Source organism: Bos javanicus, chromosome 7 (assembly GCF_032452875.1).
Source record: "Bos javanicus breed banteng chromosome 7, ARS-OSU_banteng_1.0, whole genome shotgun sequence".
In the NCBI taxonomy this organism is placed as follows: Eukaryota; Metazoa; Chordata; class Mammalia; order Artiodactyla; family Bovidae; genus Bos; species Bos javanicus.
In genome coordinates, this window is record NC_083874.1 from 70,779,724 (window position 1) to 70,788,752 (window position 9,029).

The window sequence follows — 9,029 nt, forward strand, 5'->3', positions numbered from 1 at the left end:
TATGCAGACTACATCATGAGAAATGCTGGGCTAGAAGAAGAACAAGCTGGAAGGAAGATTTCCAGGAAAAATATCAATAACCTCAGATATGCAGATGATACCACCCTTATGCAGAAAGTGAAGAAGAACTAAAGAACCTCTTGATGAAAGTGAAAGAGGAGAGTGAAAAAGTTGGCTTAAAGCTCAACATTCAGAAAACTAAGATCGTGGCATCTGTTCCCATCACTTCATGGCAAATAGATGGGGAAACAATGGAAACAGTGAGAGACTTTATTTTTTAGGGCTCCCAAATCACTGCAGATGGTGGCTGCTGCCATGAAATTAAAAGACACTTACTGCTTGGAAGGAAAGTTATGACCAACCTAGACAGCATATTAAATAGCAGAGACATTACTTTGCCAACAAAGGCCCATCTAGTCAAAGTTACTGAGAAGGCAATGGCACCCCACTCCAGTACTCTTGCCTGGAAAATCCCATGGAGGAGGAGCCTGGTAGGCTGCAGTCCATGGGGTCACTGAGAGTCGGACACGACTGAGCGACTTCACTTTCACTTTTCACTTTCACTTTTCACTTTCATGCATTGGAGAAGGAAATGGCAACCCACTCCAGTATTCTTGCCTGGAGAATCCCAGGAACCAGGGAGCCCATTGGGCTGCCGTCTATGGGGTCACACAGAGTTGGACACGACTGAAGGGACTTAGCAGCAGCAGCAGTCAAGTTTATGGTTTTTCCAGTAGTCATGTATGGATGTGAGAGTTGGACTATAAAGGAAGCTGAGTGCCAAAGAATTGACGCTTTTGAACTGTGGTGTTGGAGAAGACTCTTGAGAGTCCCTTGGACTGCAAGGAGATCAGTCCTAAGTGTTCATTTTAAGGAGTGATGTTGAAGCTGAAACTCCAGTACTCTGGCTATCTAATGCAAAGAGCTGACTCACTGGAAAAGACCCTGATGTGGGAAAGATTGAGAGCAGGAGGAGAAGGGGATGACAGAGGATGAGATGGTTGGATGGCATCGTTGAGTCAATGGACATGAGTTTGAGTAAACTCCAGAAGTTGGTGATGGACAGGGAGGCCTGTCATGATGCGGTCCATGGGGTTGCAAAGAGTCAGACACGACTGAGCAACTGAACTTAGAGCTTTCTTACTTAATTGCATATAGCCACCTTGTCTCTCTGTGTCCTAACATGACTTTTTTGTTGTGTGAGAGCCAAGGAGGAGAGTGAGAGAGAGCACTAGTTCTCTGATGGTGAGTGGGTGCTAGTTACTCAGTCATATCCAACTCTTTTTGACCCCATGGACTGTAGCACACCAGGCTCCTGTGTCTGTGGAATTCTCCAGGCAAGAATACTGGAGTTGGTAATTGCCATTTCCTTCTCCAGGGTACTTCCTGACTCAGGGACTGAACCCGTTCTCCTGCATTGCACACAGACTCTTTACTGACTGAGCTACAAGGGAAGCAGGTGGTCTCTCTGGTGGGGTATCTCTTCCTATACAGTCACTAATCCTGTCATGAGGGCCCCACCCTCATAACCTCATCTAACTCTAATTATCTCCCAAAGTCTCCACCTCCAAATATATCACACTGGGAATTAGGGTTTCAGCATATGAATTTGGGAGGGCACATTCAGTCTGTAACAAAGAGTAAACATAGTATCCAGTGCATCTGCTCACAGGATCTTACAATTGAGTGAGTGGGTTAAGATTTACATGTAGAAACATTGGTGATAAAAGCATGCAGTTGACGTGTCATTGATTATTTGGAGGAAGCATCCGAAGTGGATGCTTGTATAATCAAGGATGACACCACACACAGTGCTGGCGTTCTCAAGTTGGGATCCTGGGGTAGAAGGAGCTTGAATTAAAGACGATCCTTTTCCTGCTGCCTCAGTTTTACTCAAAATTGGGTGTTGGGAGAGTCCATTAAAACCAACATGTTATCGAGTCTAAGCTCCTTCTGTTCACTGCATGACAGGGCAATAAGTTGGCAGGCAAGGGGTTGAGGCAAGGAATAAAGGGTTTATTTGGAAAGCCACCAGACTGAGAAGATGGCAGACTAGTGTCTCAAAATAACCATCTTATCAGGATCTGGATGCCAATGTCTTTTACAGAACATAGAGGGGAAAGAGGTGAGGAAGTAAAGTAAAAATGCCCTTATTCTTGCATATATCTCCTGGAATGGCCAGCCTTGGTTGGGTATGTGTTAATTTCTTTTTTCTTGCAGCCATTCCCAGGTGGGCCAGGTCAGAATGTTTCTCTGAACAAAGGCACTTTGGTTTAACATTCAGGCAGAGGGGCAGGGTTTCTTGAGGCAGACCATTATGTAAAGACAGTATCCTTTTAGTGAACAAAAGCAACAAGAAACAAAGGTTAAAGTTAAAAAACCAAATCCAATATGTAGTCAGATTTTGTTCTTCCCTGTAACAAACATATAACACAGATATAAAGGATAATACAAAATGTGTATGACTTTTAAAATAAAAGTACAATTCATAAAGTGAAGAAATTCAGGCTTTTTGGCATGAGGTGCCAGTTCCCTTTTTCCAATAGAAGTTCATAGACTACTGTGTTCCATAAAACTTTGGTGAAGAAGTTTAAAAAGTCTGGAGGATAACTGTTGTTAAACATTGCTTATCAAGCACTATGTGGTCTTGGAGTACTTGAAGAATTTGAAGTGGGGGGGGATGGATGAGACAGGCTATAGAAGAAGATCCTTGAACTACTTCTGGTGACAGCATACTGTGTAGATCTTGTTTTTTATTTTACTTTGGGAAGCAGGATTTCCTCAATGGCACCACAAAGCAGATGAAATTTAATTAGCTTATAGTTCTATAATTTCAGTTCTGGGATCTCAAGGTTTAATTCATATATAGTTTGATAATCTCAGTTTTGGGATATCCAGATAGTCCATGTGATTTGAATATCACCTTCGGGACTTTCTAGGTAAATTCTGCTTAAGTAATTCAAATGAGTAGAGCTATTTTGCTAATTAGAGGGATTAGATTGAAGGGCACCAGGCCTCAAACAGATAAAAGACTAGAGAGAGAGTGGAATTAGCTGGGATAAGGTCAGTAGAGACTGGAGGCCAGTGGGTAGCTTTTTTTTTTTTTTTAGTGGAGAAAGAATTAGTTTTGAAACTTGAATGGGTCAAGTTTCAAGTTTCTTGAAAACCATAGAAAGGGTCAGCATGCTAGTACCTGTTATTGTTCAATCTCTAAGTTGTGTCCAACTGTTTGAAACCACATGGACTGCAGCATCCCAGCCTCCTCCATCTTCCATTATCTCCTGGAGCTTGCTCAAATTCATGTCCACTGAGTCGGTGATGCTACTTAACCATCTCATCCTCTGCTACACCCTTCTGCTTTTGCCTTCAATCTTCCCCAGCATCAGGGTCTTTTCCAATGAGTCCAATGCTTTTCCAATGCTCTTTGCCTCAGGTGGCCAAAGTATTGGAGCTTCAGCTTCAGCATCAGTCCTTCCAATGAATATTCAGGGTTGATTTCCTTTAGAATTGACTGGTTTGATCTTCTTGCTGTCCAAGGGACTCTCAAGAGTCTACTCCAGCACCACAATTGGAAAGTATTAGTTCTTCAATGCTCAGCCTTCTTTATAGTCCAACTCTCACATCCATACATGACTATTGGAAAAACCATAGCTTTGTCTAGATGGACCTTTGTTGACAAAGTGATGTCTCTGCTTTTTAGTATGCTGTCTAGGTTTGTCATAGCTTTTATTCCAAGGAGCAAGCATCTTTTAATCTCATGGCTGCAGTCACTGTCCATGGTGATTTTGGAGTCCAAGAAAAGAAAATCTGTTACTGTTTCCATTATTCCCCCATCTATTTGCCATAAAGTGATGGGACCAGATGCCGTGATCTTAGTTTTCTGAATGCTGAGTTTTAAGCCAGATTTTTCACTCTCCTCTTTCACCCTCTTTTTAATTCCTCTTCATTTTCTGGCATTATGGTGGTATCATCTGCATATCCAAGGTTGTTGATATTTTTCTTGGTAATCTTGATTCCAGTGATTCATCCAGCTTGGCATTTTTCATGATGTACTCTGCATAGAAGTTAAGTAAGCAGGATGACAGTAAACAGCCTTGTTGTACTCTTTCCCAATTTGGAACCAATCCATTGTACTGTTGCAGGAATAGAAACCCCTTCCAGGGCCTGAGAGTGGGCTCTTGTCTAACACTCAGAATGAATTGTCCAAGGCAGAATATGAGCTGACAAAGCAAGAGACTTTATTGGGAAGGTGCACCCAGGCAGAGAGCAGTAGGGTAAATGAACCCAGGAGAACTGCTCTGCCATGTGGCTCACAGTCTCAGGCTTTGTGGTGATGAGATTAATATCCAGGTTTTCTTTGGCCAGTTATTCTGACTCAGGGTCCTTCCTGGTGGCTTACACATTGCTCAGGCAAAATGGATGCCAGTGAGGAGGATTCTGGGAGGTGGTAGGGCACATGGTGTCTCCTTTTGACCTTTCCCCAACTTTCTGGTTGGTGGTAGCTTGTTAGTTCCTGTATTCCTTGCTAGGACCTCCTCTCATAAGATAGCTCAGGCAAATGGTTACTACGGTGCCTGGCCAGGGTGGGCAGTTTCAGTCAGTGTGTTTCCCCTTACAGTTCCGTGTCCAGTTCTAACTGTTGCTTCTTGATCCACATACAGATTTCTCAGGAGACAGGTAAGATGGTCTGGCATTCCACCTATTCCAGTGGAAACCACACCTTTCTCATTTAAGGCAAACCTCTCCACTTGTGTCCTGAGCTCCTTCCTCCCCTTCTTGTTGTTTAGTCACCCAGTTGTGTTGGACACTTTGTGACCCCATGGGGAACATTGCATTAAATGCCCATATTTCTTGAGGTTCTGCCCTAAATGACCTTTTCTATATATTCTTTGTGGAGAAACACATCAGTTTCCACAATGTTCAGACACCAATTCTCTGACACCAACTAGGTGTTCTGCAATTTATTTCAATTCTGACCCTAATTACTTAGACTTAGTGCAGACCCCATAAGTTAAAGGCAAAGTCATTGACAGATTGCCTCCACTTCAGACACCAACCTTAAGTCTCAGGGACCACCCACACTTCAGAATGGCTATAAATTTAGGGATTCCCATGATCCCTCGTATTCAATAGTTAACTGAAACAAATCACGTTACCCACTGAAAGTGCTGTACTTATGATATAGTTTTATTATTAAGCATATAACTCAAGAATAGCCAAGAGATGTATAGGGCAAGATCTGAGGAGGGGGTAGGGACATAGCTTCTATGTCCCCTCCGCAAAGAATTCCAGGTACATCAATTTCCCATCATAGCAATGTGTTCACCAATCAGGAAGCTCCCCTAGATTTCCCAGGTGGTGCTAGTGGTAAAGAACTCACCTGCCAATGCAGGAGACGTGAGACACAAGTTCAGTCCCTAGGTTGGGAAAATCCTCTGGAGTAGGAAATGGCAACCCACTCTAGTATCCTTGCCTAGAGAATCCCATGGACAGAGAAGCCTGCCTGGCTACAGTCCATGGGGTCACAAAGAGTCAGATGCCACTGAGCGACTAACACTATGTCACTAAGAGTCATTTCATTAGCATAACAAAGACATTCCTGTCACTCAGTTAATTCCAAGGGTTTTTTTAGAATTAATTTTTATTGGATTATAGTTGATTTACAATACTGTGTTTTTGCTATACAGCAGTGAGTCAGTTATACATATACCCACTCTTTTAAATTCGATTTCTGTTGTAAGTCATCACAGAATACTGAGTAGAGTTCTCTGTGCTGTCGAGTAGGTCCTTATTATTAGTTATCTATTTCATATACAGTAGTGTGTATATGTCAATCCCAATCTTCCAATTTATCCCTTTGTGTCAGGAACTGGGAACAAAGACCAGATATACTTTTTATTATATCAGACACATATATACACATGAATCACAAATTTATTAGCTCTTATCTCTTCTCTGAAATTTAGACTCTCAGACCCAGTTACTGCCTGGGTGTCGTTTTTAGAGAAGCCAAGTTCCCTCTAATCTGTCAATATCTAAAAATAAACCCCAATTCCCATCCCACCACCCTGTCCAACAGATATACTTTTTCTCCTATGCTTCCTCTTACTAAATATTGATTGTATCACCATCCACCCAGCTGCCCAAACCTGAAACCTATGTTTTATCCTTAATTTTCTAGCTCACATTCTATAATGTTGCCTCATTTTTGAATGTTAATTCTCCATCTCCCTTTCCCTTCCTACTTATCATTTAGATCTCAGCTTAAAAGTCATGGTGCCCAGGAAGCCTTTGCTGGCCTCCTGAGACTGATTAGGTGCTCCTGCTAAGTCACTTCAGTCATGTCTGACTCTCTGTGACCCCATAGACGGCAGCCCACTAGGCTTCTCTGTCCCTGGGATTCTCCAGGCAAGAACACTGGAGTGGGTTGCCATTTCCTTCTCCAATATATGAAAGTGAAAAGTGAAAGTGAAGTCACTAAGTCGTGTCCGACTCTTAACAACCCCGTGGACTGCAGCCTACCAGGCTCCTCCGTCCATGGGATTCTCCAGGCAAGAGTACTGGAGTAGGCTGCCATTGCCTTCTCCATAGGTGCTCCTACACTTCCACAGCCTTGCCATTTTTCATTCAGTGTAATAACTTTCTATTAGTCTTTCTTGCCCAGGAGTTTGGTGACAGCAGTAATTGTGTCTGTCTTATTCAATTTTGCACGCTTGTACCTGGCACATAATTAACATTCAATAAATAAATAATGAATGAGTGAAACAATCCAAAATTGGAGCATTTAAAAATAAGATTTCTATATATAATTATTTTTATACTAGTGATTACCCACTTTGCTGTAGGTGATGCTGGTTTAATCCTATTTTGAGAATTAAATAATTTATGTATTTCATAATTTTGAACCAGTCAGTAGGTGGTTTAGTTGCTAAGTCATGTTGGACTCTTGCAACCCCATAGCCTAGCCAGCCAGGCTCCTCTTTTCCTGGGATTTCCCAGGCAAGATTACTGGAATGGGTTGCAGTTTCCTTCTCCAGGAGATCTTCCCTGGATTGAACCTGCATTTCCTGCAGAAATCATATGGACCTAACAGAAGCAAAAATATTAAGAAGAAGTGGCAAGAATACACAGAAAAACTATACAAAAGAGATCTTCATGATGGTATGATCACTCACCTAGAGCCAGACATCCTGGAATGCAAAGTCAAGTGGGCCTTAGGAAGCCTCACTACGAACAAAGCTAGTGGAGGTGATGGAATTCCAGGTGAGCTATTTCAAATCCTAAAAGATGATGCTGTGAAAGTGCTGCATTCAATATGCCAGCAAATTTGGAAAACTCAGCAGTGGCCACAGGACTGGAAAAGTTTTCAGTTTTCATTTCAATCCCAAACAAAGGCAATGCCAAAGAATGCTCAAACTACCACACAGTTGCACTCATCTCACATGCTAGTAAAGTAATGCTCAAAATCTCCAAGCCAGGCTTCAGCAGTATGTGAACCATGAAATTCCAGATGTTCAAGCTGGATTTAGGAAAGGCAGAGGAGCCAGAGATCAAATTGCCAACATCCATTGGATCATCAGAAAAGCAAGAGAATTCCGGAAAAACATCTATTTCTGCTTTATTGACTATGCCAAAGCCTTTGACTGTGTGGGTCACAAAAAACTGTGGAAAATTCTAAAAGAGATGGAAATACCAGACCACCTGACCTGCCTCCTGAGAAAACTATATGCAGGTCAAGAAGCAACAGTTAAAACTGGACATGGAATTACAGACTGGTTCCAAATCGGGAAAGGAGTACGTCAAGGCTATATATTGTCACCCTGCTTATTTGACTTCTATGCAGAGTACATCATGCGAAATGTCAGGCTGGATGAAGCACAAGCTGGAATCAAGATTGCCAGGAGGAATATCAATAACCTCAGGTATGCAGATGACACTACCCTTATGGCAGAAAGTGAAGAAGAACTAAAGAGGCTCTTGATGAAAGTGAAAGAGGAGAGTGAAAAAGCTGGCTTAAAACTCAACATTCAGAAAACTAAGATCATGGCATCCAGTCCCATCACTTCATGGCAAATAGATGGGGAAACAATGGAAACAGTGAGAAACTTTATTTTCTTGGGTTCCAAAATCACTGCAGATGGTGACTGCAACCATGACATTAAAATACACTTGCTCCTTCAAAGAAAAGCTATGACCAACCTAGACAGCATATTAGAAAGCAGAGGCATTACTTTGGCAACAAAGGTCTGTCTAGTCAAAGCTATGGTTTTTCCCATAGTCATGTATAGATATGAGAGTTGTACTATAAAGAAAGCTGAGCACCGAAGAATTGATGCTTTTGAACTGTGGTGTTGGAGAAGACTCTTGAGAGTCCCTTGGACAGCAAGGAAATCCAACCAGTCAATCCTAAAGGAAATCAGTCTTGAATATTCATTGGAAGGACTGATGCTGAAGCTGAAAGTCCAATACTTTGGCCACCTGATGCAAAGAACTGACTCGTTGAAAAAGACCCTGATGCTAGGGAAGATTGAAGGCAGGAGGAGAAGGGGATGACAGAGGATGAGATGGTTGGATGACATTATTGTCTCGATGGACATGAGTTTGAGTAAGCTCTGGAAGTTGGTGGTAAACAGGGAAGCCTGGCGTGCTGTAGTCCATGAGGTCGCAGAGTTGGACACGACTGAGTGACTGAACTGAACTGAACTCCTGCATTGCAGATGGATTCTTTACCATTGAGCTACCATGGAAGCCAAGAGAATCATATATATAAACACAGCTGGAACAAAATATGATAGGACCAAAATGTGATGAGAGATATGAGCAAATTCCCATGGGAAATACTGAGTGTGGTAGATTGGATTATTATTCCCATGCCTTCTGCCACATACTTTCCAATGTATGTCACAAGAGTAGGCAGAATATATATTCTCACCCCATTCACTTTGGACTGGGCCACGTGACTTGCTTTGACCAATTAATTTAACCAGAAGTCAAGTCACAATGTGCCAGTTCTGAGCAGATACTTTGAG